Consider the following 13,500-nt stretch of genomic DNA (forward strand, 5'->3'; position numbering starts at 1 on the left):
GTGGGAGGTGGGCACTCTCATAGTGTATATCGCAGGCACCAGGTAGCTCATGTGTATATGGCCCCCCTGGTAGTATGAGATAACCGTCTAGCAAACACATGTATATTATGGCCCCCCTGGTAGTATGAGATAACCGTCTAGCAAACACATGTATATTATGTGTTTGCCACTCCTCACAAAACGAGAGGGGGGGGGTGCGCTTGCCTCGATGCCTGGGTGGTACACTATGAGGGTGCCTCACCTCCCACGGCCATCCGAGCTCACCTTCTTGGACTGCGTTTGGGCCTTGCAATGTTAGGACAAGAGGGGGTGTCAAAGAGTAAAGTCTACTGACTCCATGTGTGGGCCGTTATGAGATAACGGTCTAGTGTTGTAGCATGTAGCCTTTTTGGTAATGCGACACGACAAACCTAGTCGAAGCAAGCTGTTCTCTAATACACTTTGATAAGGGGCATCCAAAAGTGCGCATGTGGCCTTTTTGGTAATGCGACAGGACAAACCTAGTCGAAGCAAGCTGTTCTCTAATACACTTTGATAAGGGGCATCCAAAAAAGTGCGCTGCTAGGCCACATTCCTCGCAAAACCGACCTGCTCAACCCCTGAGCTAGCAAGCTGGTGCATGGGCGCTACACTGTGAGGGCGCCCACCTTCCACCGCTCATCTTGAGACAATGAGTGTCTTTCTTGCCCAAAAGGAGGAAACTTCCCCTCTTCTCGGGTCGCGTCGCCTGAGAGATTCGAACTCTCGCGGGGAAACCCCATGTACTTAGCAGGCACACGCCTTAACCACTCGGCCAAAGCGACCCCCGATGTTGACACATGCTTGCTTAACAAATATAAATGGATACTCCACTCCTGTGTCGCGTCCTTTGCGGGGTGTGGGAGATAACATCCCCGACACACTTCGATTCCATATCCCCTCTCTCTCTCTCTCTCTCTCTCTCTCCCCCCGCGTGTGACATACATCAGCTTGGTTGTGGCGCTCCTGCTGCTTCGAAAGAGTCCCCAGCAGCTACTGCTAGTCCTTGAGCAGCGCCACAACTCCTGATCCCGTGCCCATGGCGTTGGTCAGCAGCACAGACAGCAAAACCATGGTATAGCTGACTGAGATGCTGCAGGACCACTTGTGCTCGGTGAAGAGACCTCCAAGCTGGGAAACATTGCCTTGCGTTTGAAGGGTCTCTCAATAATATTCGTTTTGCTTACTGAACTAAGTCTACTTTGTTGCCACCAAAGAGCTGGGCAATAATTCTTCAATGACGTGTCAAGACAAAGCTTTTGGCTTGAAAACCATCGTAAAGGTCAAAAAAGGAACTCAAGAGCCAGAGGTTGAGGAGGAAGGTCGAATTGGACGATAATAATATATCAACAAGGAGGACAAATATATAAAACCATCTAAAATTCAACCTCAATCGTCCTCCAAAGGTAGAGAGGAAGAGGTACTTATGCAAACCAAGGTAATAGATCATGTTTAACTTGAATTATTGCCGAAAAATTAGACATGTTCTTATAGATTTTCTTTTAGAGGTAAACCAATATGAGAGTAGGAAAATTTGCACAACCGTAACAAATTGATCACTGTGAATCCTCATGAAATCACACATAAAGGAAAGATTCCCATCAAAATGCCTTTTGGGATTACTCAGCGTCTTGGCAATGGATTGAACGTGTTTGGATAGATATTTTTCAATGGATATCTTTTAAAAATCATGATCAAAGCAAGGCCTTTATGTTATGCAAAATGGAAGTATAATTTTCAATGATTATCTTACATGTCTTAAAGGATTTGGTCTGAAATATAAGCCTTTTCATATACATATTTTGTTGGAAGAGAATTTTCGAGGTTTATTGAACTTGTAGAACTGAAATGAAGAGTTGAGATTAGGTGGAAGAAAGAGGACATCGAGGTTATAGAATTTTATGTAACTAAATTTTGGGATAGTTTGCCTGAACTATACCAAACCATTAGTTGAACAGTGATTGGAAGTTGCAGTCATACCAAAGTAAGCACGTGATGTTTTGGGCTAGTCTTTATGAAATTGATACGCAGGCAAGGAAATCAAAATTACAAGACTCACTTTTTCATGTTATGCAGAATGGAAGTGTGTCCATCAGTGATTTGTTTTGAAAATGAAAGGTATTTTTAATAAACTTGGTTTTATCAGAGCAAGATAAGGATTTAGTGCTTGCATATTTTAAAGGACTTGGTCCCAAATATAAGCGTTTTCATACACCTATTCCCATTTGAAGAGAATTTCCTAGGTCTATTGAACTTGTAGCATTTCTTACCACTGAAGAGTTGAGATTAGGTGGCAATAACTCTTCAAAGATATGCCAAGGGAAGGTCTTTTATTCAAACCACGGTAGAGGTCAAGAAAGGACCACAAGAATCATTGTAGAGGTAAGAAAAAAGGAACCCAAGAGCTAGAGGTCGAGGAACGTCAAATTGGCGACATGAACGATAATATATCAACAAGGAGGCCAAATATAAAACCATCTTAAATTCAACCTCAATCGTGCTCCAAAGCCAAGGGGATTTAGAGAGGAAGAGGTACTTATGCAAATCAAGGTAATAGATCATATTTAACTTGACTTATTGTGGAAAAATTAGACATGTTCTCATAGTTTTTTAAAAAGAGGTAAACCAATATGAGAGTAGGAAAATTTACACAACCGTAATAACAAATTGATCAAAGTGAGTCCTCATGAAATCACACATAAAGGAAAGATTCCTATCAAAATGCCTTTTGGGATTACTAAGCGTCATGGCAATGGATTGAACGTGTTTGAATAGTCTTTATATGAAATTAGGAACAAGGCAAGGAAATCACGATCAATGCAAGATCTTTATGATATGCAAAATGGAAGCATATTTTTCAATGGTTATCTTTTAAAAATCACAATCAAAGCAAGGCCTTTATGCTAAGTATGTTTTACATGTCTTAAAGGTCTGAGATATAAGCCTTTTCATATACATGTTTTGTTGGAAGATAATTTTCCAGGTTTATTGAACTTGTAGAACTAAAATGAAGAGTTGAGATTAGGTGGAAGAAAAAGAACATCAAGGTTATAGAATTTTATAATTTTGGGATAGTTTGCCCGAACCATTGGATATATTCAAGCTGCAATTATACCAAACCATTAGTTGACCGAAGTAAGCAGGTGATGTTTTGGGCTAGTCTTTATGAAACTGATACGAGAAGGCAAGGAAATCACATAAAGGCAAAGAGAAAGTGGTTGAGCCCCTTAGTATGCCTGACATTTCTACAGGGCATTCTCATGTTGATGGAGAGTCTAGTGGCTTAGAGATGAGCCTTGATGAGGAGCTTGGGATACCAGCTATAAGAACACCTGGTGTAAAGAAGGCTATGGAAGCCATGAATGCAAAGCTACGAAGATTTGGGAGAGTGAAGAATCCTGTGTAGAGGTTTACCTATGATGGTTATGTAGCACATCAATATGCATACATGGCAAAAGTTGTGCAGGTTATAGAGCCCACATGCATTGATGAGGCTGTTGGAAATGTGTGTTGGGAGAAAGCTATGGATGAGGAGATGGATGCACTATATGGAAATGAGACTTGGGATTTAGTGCAATTGCCTGAAGGCAAGAAAGCCATTGGATGCAAGTGGGTGTACAAAGTAAAACATAACAGTGATGGAAGCATACGAAGGTACAAGGCTAGATTGGTAGCCAAAGGATATGCGCAGACATATGGCATTGATTATGAGGAAACTTTCAGCCCAGTTGCCAAGATGGCAATAGTGAGAGTTGTGATAGCAGTGGCTGCGTCAAAGCAATGGTCTTTACATCATCAAATGGATGTAAAGAATGCATTCTTGCATGGGGATTTGCAAGAAGAGGTGTATATGTTGCAGCCACCTGGTTATGAGGATGTGAGTCACCCCGAGCATGTTTGCAGGTTGAAGAAAGCCTTGTATGGCTTAAAACAAGCACCAAGAGCATGGTCTGACAAGATTTCTGAATACCTTGTCACTATTGGCTTTCATGTAGCCAATGCAGATTTCTCGCTGTATGTGAGACACAGTGATAGAGGGGTTGTGCTTGTTGTCATCTATGTAGATGACTTGATCATTACGGGGGACCATGATGCAGAGATCTTTGATGTAAAGATCTTGCTTAGATAGAAGTTTGAGATGAAGGATCTGGGGGAGCTCAGATATTTCTTGGGCATTGAGGTGATTAGGTCACCACATGGTATTAGATTACTGCAGAGACAGTATGGCTTGGACATGTTGTCCAAGTATGGTATGACAGGCTATAAGCCTATCTCAGTGCCATTGGATTAGAATGGCAAGTTGAGTGCAGATTCATGAGAGATTTTGGAGGATCCTACTATGTATAGGCGCATAGTAGGAAGCTTGATCTACATGATGATCACCAGGCCAGATTTGAGCTATGCTGTTGGGTTGGTAAGTCAGTTTATGCAGGTTCCTCGGAAGCCGCATTTGGATGCATTGAGACGCATACTAAGGTATGTGAGGTCTACTTTGTATTGTGGACTATTTTATGAAACTGGGACAGAGATATGTGTAAATGGGTACACAGATGCTGATTAGGCTGGTAGTATCTCAGATAGAAGATCTACTATGGGATTCATGTTTTCTTTGGGGAGTGCTGCGGTGACTTGGAGGAGCAAGAAGTAGCCTACGGTTGCTCTATCCAGTACTACAGAGGCCGAGTACAGAGGTGCTACTATGGCAGCATGTGAGGTAGCTTGGTTGAGAAAGCTACTTGCAGATTTGGATCTATCAGTGGGGATAGACAAGTTGTCATTTTCTATGACAATATTAGCAGTATACAGTTGGCCAGGAACCCAGTTTTTATGCTCGCACAAAGCATATAGAGGTCCACTACCATTTTGTCAGAGAAGGTCTTGGCAGGAGACATTGACCTTGTTTATGTCAGCACATAGGATCAGGTAGCTGACATCTTCACCAAAGCATTGGGTACAGAGAAGCTCCGCAGATTCAGGTCTTTGCTTGGTGTACTTGAGATGGAGTTGAGCTCGACGGGGAGTGTTAAGATATAGAGCTCATCTAGTGAGGCGGTGGACACTGATGACCCGCTTGGGGGATAGGCCCCACACTTACACCACTGGGATGGTTGGTGAGATCATGGGTGATATGCGGATAGTGGGATGACAGGCTGTGTGACGGCCATTCTAGAGATTGGCATAGTTATAGCACTAGCTCATTTAGTTGGGTTCACACTATAGAGAACCCTAGTATGTATTTGGTTGAGTACCTTTCATATGGTGTGTACTCTTATCTTTGTATATGGTGTGTTGAGTGTTGAGTGAAGAAGAAGAAGATTTTCAGCCTCTCACCTTTTGTGTTCTCTTTTAGGGTTTTGTGAGTGTGTGTGTGTGCTTGCAAGAGCTCAAGCTCTCTTCCCCCCTGCATCTTTTCAAGCGGCCCCCTTAGTGGGGGTCCCAGGAGCGTGGGGGCACGAACCCCCAACCCGATGATATGGAGAATATTTCCTAGGATACCTAAGTTTATTATTAGTGGTGGGCGATGGTGGACGGTTAGCCATGTCCTTGATATGTGGGCATGACCGCGTTCATACTACGCAACCATTCATGTTGTATATCACACCACTTGTAGCACTATATACGGACATAGTTAGTGGTGGGCGATGGTGGACGGTTAGCCATGTCCTTGATATGTGGGCATGACCGCGTTCATACTACGCAACCATTCATGTTGTATATCACACCACTTGTAGCACTATATACGGACATAGTTATCACAAGCTAAAGTATCTAATGCTTGTGAGTATCCACACCCCCCACACTTAGTACCTCCTCCATGCAAAATCTGTCTAGATTTCCATCTAAGCTCTACTTGAGAGCGCATGGGACAGCACCATCACATTGTACTTGTCTTAGAATTTTTTTAATTCTCTATCTATTGCATTGTCTATTGCACTTTGTTTTGCTATTTATCTTTTCGATGTGCTATATTCTTATAGGATGATAGATAGCATTTAGTGGAGCTTGCTTATAATTCTTCTCAACATCGAAGCATTGGGATGAGTCCATTTAAGGCGCTATATGGACAGGATTGTTTAATGCCATTAAATTGGTATGACCCACTAATTGGAGTGAATGTGTCTAAATAGATATTGGATGAGATGGATCATCAAATATAATCTATAAAGAAATATATCAAACCTACACAGAACAAATAGAAGCAATATGCTAACATGAAAAGATCCAACACGGAAGTACAAGAAGGTGATGGTTTTTATTTATGTGTGCGATCCAAGAGAAGTTCTCTCCCCTTGGGAAAATACAAGAAGCTGTCACCTAGGTATTGTGGGGGTGGTATGGAGAATTGGAGATTAAGCTTATGAACTTCTACTTCCCCCGTATCTTGAGAATACACAATGTCTTCCATGTTAGTATGTTGAAGAGATATATTCTAGATCCTAGTCATATTTTAGATGATGAGCAAATTTCTTTTTGGCTCAAAGTAGAACTTAAACCAGAAGTGATCTTAGATGTCAGAGGAAAGTCTCTTAAAATAGAATCCTAAAAGAGTACGTAGTTAAGTGGAAACTTTTCCCAACCAAAGATGCTGCTTGGGAAAGAGAGGAAGAATTGAGAAAGCATTATCTCCAGTTCACGAGATGAGGACATCTCTGTTTTGTAAGTGGGGGAGAATGTAAGTTACCTCTTACTATGTGATAAAATAATAGGGGGTATTACCTTTTATAATGCGTATTCCAAAGAGAGACTAGAGAGAGAAGTGTCAAATTAATATGAGAAAAATAAGAAATGATAAATATTTAGGGTTCATTTTGGAGCAAATTGGATTAAGTCGGTGAGTGCATAATTTTATTGAGACCCTCCCATGTGCATATATACACATGTGCACCCCCAAACACATTAATTGGGCTAAGAGCAAAAAATAACATTTGAAAAATGTTGAGAAAAGTTTAATAAGTGAAATAAAGAGAAAAAATGATAAATAAAATATCCCCATGCACACTAAAAATCAAACTATGCTTGGGTGTGAAATATGGCTTAGCATCTAAATGTGTACATTAAATTGCTTAAGGTTAAATAGGTAAGGGTAATAAGCTAAGGTTGATATTTGGGGCCATGGAAATCAAAGAAATGCAGAGATAAGTATAGAGACTATTAGTTAGAGTGAACCGTGCATGAGGAAAGGGTAGTTAGAAAATGAATGGTTACATGTATTCCTAGCTCTAGTTACATGGGATATCGTGGGGCTACCAACCTTGAGTTAACTAAGGGAGCATGCGAAGTGGGAAAGCCATCATTTTCAAGTATAAAACGACTACTTAGCTCATTTAAAATACATTAATTTTTATCTAGGGAAAGGAGAGTGTACTCTGCATATCAATTTCAATAGATTCCTCTTGGGTGGAGAATGATTTCTTAGCACATGGTAAGGCCGCGCACAAGTTCAAGGGAAGAAAAAGATTCAATGGCTTGGAACACCCTTGAGGATCACCAAACACATGCAAAAATATATAACCTTAGGTGATACATTACAGTGCAGCCACTTGCACAGTGTTGTATGGATTTAATACAATACTTATTGAAGAAAAAATGATTGAGATCATGTGATGGAATCTCCAATGTGTCTAGTAAAGTACCGCTCATGATTGGTGTGAGAGGCTTCCAATTTTCCATGAAGCCTTCTCATAACTAGGTTCTAAGAGTAAATAGCTCTTTGATCACAAAAATTAGGGCAAAAAAAAGATAAATGAGAGATTATATAGAAAAAATAACCCATAACTCAGCATGTATATGAGTCAATTTCACTACACTCAATGGACCTTTACATGCCATTTTTAAATTCGTGAGCTCTTCTTACTCTCTTTTTTACTTGTGGTCACTTCTCATTACTGTTCTTATGGTTTGGTGTCTTGGAACTTCTAGTATCTATGGCACTTGTGAGTAATCTAGCTTTAAACTCTTTCTATGTTGGTTTTTGCTTGAATTTATGGTATTCATTTGAGATTTGAGGTTGTATAAGTAGGCAAGGCTTACATTGGGTTCTCTTAATATAAGTGATGTAAAAATATAGTGGCTAAAATATCAAGCAAGTGGAGTGAACCTTGAGCATGGGGAGAGAGTGGAACTAGGAATATGAGAGAGAGATGAGCTTGAGAGGGAAGAGAAGATAGCATGAGGATATGATAGGTAGGAGAGTGGGATTTTGAGAATGCTTGTGAAAGTATAACAGTAAAATCTTCCATTACATCTTCCTTGTGTGGCTTGGAGTAGGAGTAAGGAAAAGGAGGTATAACCCATAAGGGAAAAGGAAGGAGAAGACAAGAGTAGAAGAGATTTGGACTCCTCAAGCTTGGGTGAACTTGACACTCTACACTTCACTTCATTTCACATTTCACTCCACATGCTAACACACCACTTCAATTCACATTTCACTCCACGTGCTAACACACTTGCCACACCATTATACTTCATAAGTCACTTCATGCCATATCACCTTGTTTCATCTCGTGCCATATAATTTCATTTCACATGGTTCATCTTGCACTAATCATCTTTTTTCACCTTGTTTCACATCAACTCATTTCACCTTATGCAACATCATCTTGTTTCACCTCATTTTACTTTGCGCTACATCACGTGTTTCACTTTTTGCACCACACCACCATGTTTTACTTCCACTATTCACTTGGGTTACTAGGAAAGCAATAAGTAAAGTCTATGGAGCTTAGATCTTTGATTTACCCCAAGGTTGTGAGCACTTGATTCTAAAGACCCCAAGAAAAGAGAATAGCCATAGGCTAGGGTAGGTAGGATGGGAACAAGAGACAAGAGAGCAAGAGTAAGAGTAGGATTAGATATAACTATGTTTTTGTCACCTTCTCCTTCCTTCCCCAACCCCCTCCACCATCCAATGCTAGTTCTTTAAGTGATAGCTAGAAGAGGAAGGAACATGATAGCTAGAAGAGGAAGGAACATTTCAAGTTAGAATCTAGTGGTTCTTGTCCATCCCACCTCAATAGAGCTCTTATGGCTAGTGATTATAAACCCCAACAAGAAAGGAATTATGTGTTTGCAATAACCACATTAACACTAGGGTTGATAATAACAAGTCTATTTTTTCCACAATAATCTAAGTTAGACTTGATTTGTTGCCTTGATTTGCCTAATTACCTCTTCTGCCATGAATTCCCTTGTGTTTGGTGGAATGAACTTGAGATGATTTTATCCTTGGCCTCCTTGTTGATATTGTTGTTTTGATGTACCTTCCTTGACCTCTACCTCTTGTGTTCGTTTCTTGACCTCTACCATGGTTTGAATAAAAGACCTTCCCTTGGAACATCTTTAAATAATTGTTTCCATCTAATCTCAACTCTTGAGTGGCAAGAAATGCTACAAGTTCAATAGACCTAGGAATTTTTCTTCGAACAGAACTACGTGTATAAAAATGCTTACATTTGGGACCAAGTCCTTTAAAACATGCAAGCACTAAATCATTATTTTGTTGATAGAACCAGGTTTATTAAAAGTACCTTTGATTTTCAAAACAAATCATTATTTCATTGATAGAGCCAAGTTTATTAAAAATACCTTTCATTTTCAAAACAAATCACTCATGAACACACTTCCATTTTGGATAACACATTTGTAGGACTGGTATTATGATGCAGCCTGCCACTCCATGGTCTATTAACTGAACCACTAGATGAGGACTCTCTTGGTCCACTCAAAGACTGTGATTGCTGACTTGTATTCTGTGCAACCACATTTCCAGTCACATCAGTCCCAACAGCTTCTTTTTCAGCAGCATACCAGCTGCTCATCTCATAAAAAAAACATCCCTGCTTACCCCCTCAACTCGCGTGTAGTAGTAGGGTTATAACACATGTATCCCTTTTGCTCAAGGGAATATCCAATAAACACACATTTTTCAGCTTTTGGATCCAGCTTAGTTCTCAGCTCATCTGGCACATGCACATATGCAATGCATCCAAAGACTTTCAGATGAGACAGATCAGGTTTTCTGCCAGTAAACCTCTCCTCTGGAGTTACATCATGTATGGCTGCAATTGGAGTCCTGTTCGTGATGTAAATTGCTGTAGAAATGGCATCAGCCCAATAGCTATGCGGCATATTCTTCTCTTCCATCAATGCTCTGCAATCTTAGCAATGTGCCTGTTTTTCCGCTCAGCAACTCCATTTTGCTGTGGAGTGTATCTATGTGTTATTGTTTTTGTGAATTCTGGGATTGTTGTTGCTGCTGGCCATAATTCTGATTACCTATTTGGCCACCTTCCTTGATCGCGTCCACGGCCTCCTCTACCTCGTCCTCTTCCTGAACTTGTGTAGAAGGCCTGTTGCTCTGAATTGTTTTTGTTTTGTGAAGACTATTCGTCTTCACCCAAGCTCTTCTCTTCTATAATCAACATAGACACCAAATCTGTGAAATTGGGAATGTTTTCCCGAGTCTGAATAGACGTCTTGAACGCCTTGTATTGTGGCCCGAGACCACGTAGATAGACTTCCACCTTGTCATCATCATCTACTGAAATGCCAATAGATGCAAGGGATTCCACAATACCCTTGAAGTTCAATGCATAGTCATTCACAGACATACTCTTTTTCTCCATAGTATGAAGTTCATTCTTCAACTGTATCTTTCGTGCCTTGGTATTCCTTTCATAGAGTTTTACCAAGGTGTCCCATGCGTGGCCTCCTTGGGGGAATTGGCATCCTGTATGTGCCCAATCATGGTGTCCTATGTACTAATAGAGAGCCAATACATAACTTTTCTGGCTCCTTGGTTCCAATCCTTGAACTCTTTCACATCTGCAGTAGTCAGATTGATCTCTGGTATCTCCGGTACCTCTTCATGCTCACCTTCTACATAGTCCCAGCAGTAACCCTTTCCCATCACGAAATTTGTCAACCTGAACCTCCAAGCGTGGAAGTTGTTCTCATCAAGCTTCTCAGCAACAATCTGGTTTATGCCATCATTTGACATCTTGCCAGCACACAAATTTACCAGCAACAGCACTCTGGTTTGTCCTGCACAAATTGCTATATTTTTCTGCAGCGGTACTGTACTACGCTCAAATGTCACAACTAGTGACCTCAATGTGCATACATACACCCAATGGCAATTGTTAACCTCCTTGCAGCACACATAATGTCTACACAACCAATCTGTCTTCCTGCAGTTCTTAAAACAAAGTTCTGCAGAGAATCGATGACTTACCCGTCTTGCAGAGCTCGAAATCGCCTGCTTTCTGAAAAACGGAGGTTGTAACGTGCCCGAAACACGTTTTCGACTGAAAAAATTTAGTCCAATAAGACAATATAGTTGCCCTACAGCTTTACTCCCGCGAAGAAAGCTCCTCAATCAGAGATCGTTTGTCGGTGTTTCCCGTAGAGCTCCCGACAAGGGTGTAGTGGCCAACACAAATAGGGAAGAGTAGATGAAGCTCTTACCCTCGTACCACTTCCTGTGCTTCTCTTGCTTGCAGCTCAGCCCTTAGCATGAACCAAGCTTTGATACCATGAAAAGATGCAAGGGGGAAGAGAGCTTGAGCTCTTGCAAGCACACACACACACTCACAAAAACCCTAAAAGAGAACACACAAGGTGAGAGGCTGAAAATCTTCTTCTTCTTCACTCAACACTCAACACACCATATACAAAGATAAGAGTACACACCATATGAAAGGTACTCAACCAAATACATACTAGGGTTCTCTTTAGTGTGAACCCAACTAAATGAGCTGGCACTATAACTATGCCAGTCTTTAGAATGGCTGTCACACATAGCCTGTCATCCCACTGGCCGCATATCACCCATGATCTCATCAACCATCCCAGTGGTGTAAGTGTGGGGCCTATCCCCCAGGCGGGTCATCAGTGTTCACCGCCTCACTAGATGAGCTTGATATCTCAACACCGCTTACCCCCCTAGAACCTCTGCCTCAGGCCCCAGCTAATGCTTGTACCCCTGACCATCTCATAACCATCAATGGTCACAATAACAACCCCATCAGCATCTAAGCCGGGGTTTCCACTAAAGAAATGTGCAATAATGGCTTCTCCTCATGATAGGGGCCTTTATAAATGTGCACCAAACATAGATGTGAGATAGAGGTGGGCATTGAGTGTCTACTAACACATCCACCTCCTAGGTTCTTCTCTATAAAATACTCGAAGGATATCTTTGACCACTTGGTTTACCCTGTCATGTTTCTAGATGATATATAATGCTAATATCCAGAGGTACCTACGGCTTCGAGAAGATAACATTCTAGAATCGAGATGTAAATTTTGCACCTTTTATCACTTATAATTCTCCAAAGCATAGTCCATGCAATCTAAGTATCTCTTTCAAGAAAATATTAGCAATATCTAAGGCTATGTAAGTCTTCTTCACATGGATCAAGTGAGTAACTTTTGTTAATCAATCCACCACATGAGGATGGAGTCACAACTTTCTTTACACAAGGATCAAGTGAGCAAATTTTGTTAATCGATCCACAACTACTAGGATAGAGACATATCTTGCATTTACTGAAGGCATTTACTAAAGCTATGTGTAAGTCTCCTTCATCATAGGGACCAAGTGAGCAACTTTTGTTAATCAATCCACTACACCAAGATGGAGTTATAGCTTTCTTCACATAGGGATCAAGTGAGCAACGTTAATCGATCCACCACTACCAGTATAGTCATATCTTACATTTACTGAATCTAGTGATAAATTCCATACTTATGCATTGCCATTTTATTTGCAGAATGACCAAAGGATATCCTTAACAATTTTACTCTTTTAGCCTTAACTTTTTGATACATTTAGCATTGACAAACTTGTTGTAATACATCCTTCTTGTTAAGTATCAAAAAATTAAACTTTTGTTTATTTACAATCATGAAAATCATTTTTTCATGGCTGTGAAAACTCTTAAAAATTGCATTGTGATTTTAGAGATTGCCCTACTAAATTCATAAATCCTTATCCTAGGAGAATCTTATCCTTATCTTGAAAGAATATGAGATTTTCACTCTCTTGAAAAACTAGAAGAGTGGTTTTTCACATAAACTCAAGGCTAGTTTTTCATGTCCACGAAAAACTCAATATCTTATGTGATTAAGGAAAGATTTTGAGACCAAAACCATAAATGGAATCAACGGATTAGTGTGCATCATTCCAACATCCAAATTAGAACTTTAAATTTTATAGTATTCACACTGTAAAAGTCTTTTTCACATCCGTGAAAAACCAAGTAGTTTTTCATGTCGTGAAAAAAATAATTTGTATTATGTGGAAGTGTAGTATAGTATAGTTCATACTTCTTAGAAAACACAATTTTCAAGGTTGAGTTTGCACTGTGAAAAATGTTGGATATCAATGCTCCATCCTTATATTGTATTATCCAAGCACCGATTAACTCATGTTTGTATGGCCCCCTGTTGAGGACTAGCCATGGTTGAGTAGCCCAAGTG

At 40.4% G+C, this 13,500-nt stretch overlaps 1 non-coding gene across 1 annotated transcript; it reads right to left on the minus strand.

The window, feature by feature from the left end:
* Positions 1-721: 721 nt before the first annotated feature.
* TRNAS-GCU (transfer RNA serine (anticodon GCU)) lies at positions 722-803 on the minus strand. Its single transcript has one exon. It is a non-coding gene; the product is annotated as a tRNA-Ser (tRNA).
* Between the last annotated feature and the right edge of the window lie 12,697 nt (positions 804-13,500).

This window comes from Cibotium barometz, chromosome 55 (assembly GCF_041138505.1).
Source record: "Cibotium barometz isolate CiBa-2024 chromosome 55, ASM4113850v1, whole genome shotgun sequence".
Taxonomy (NCBI): domain Eukaryota; kingdom Viridiplantae; phylum Streptophyta; class Polypodiopsida; order Cyatheales; family Cibotiaceae; genus Cibotium; species Cibotium barometz.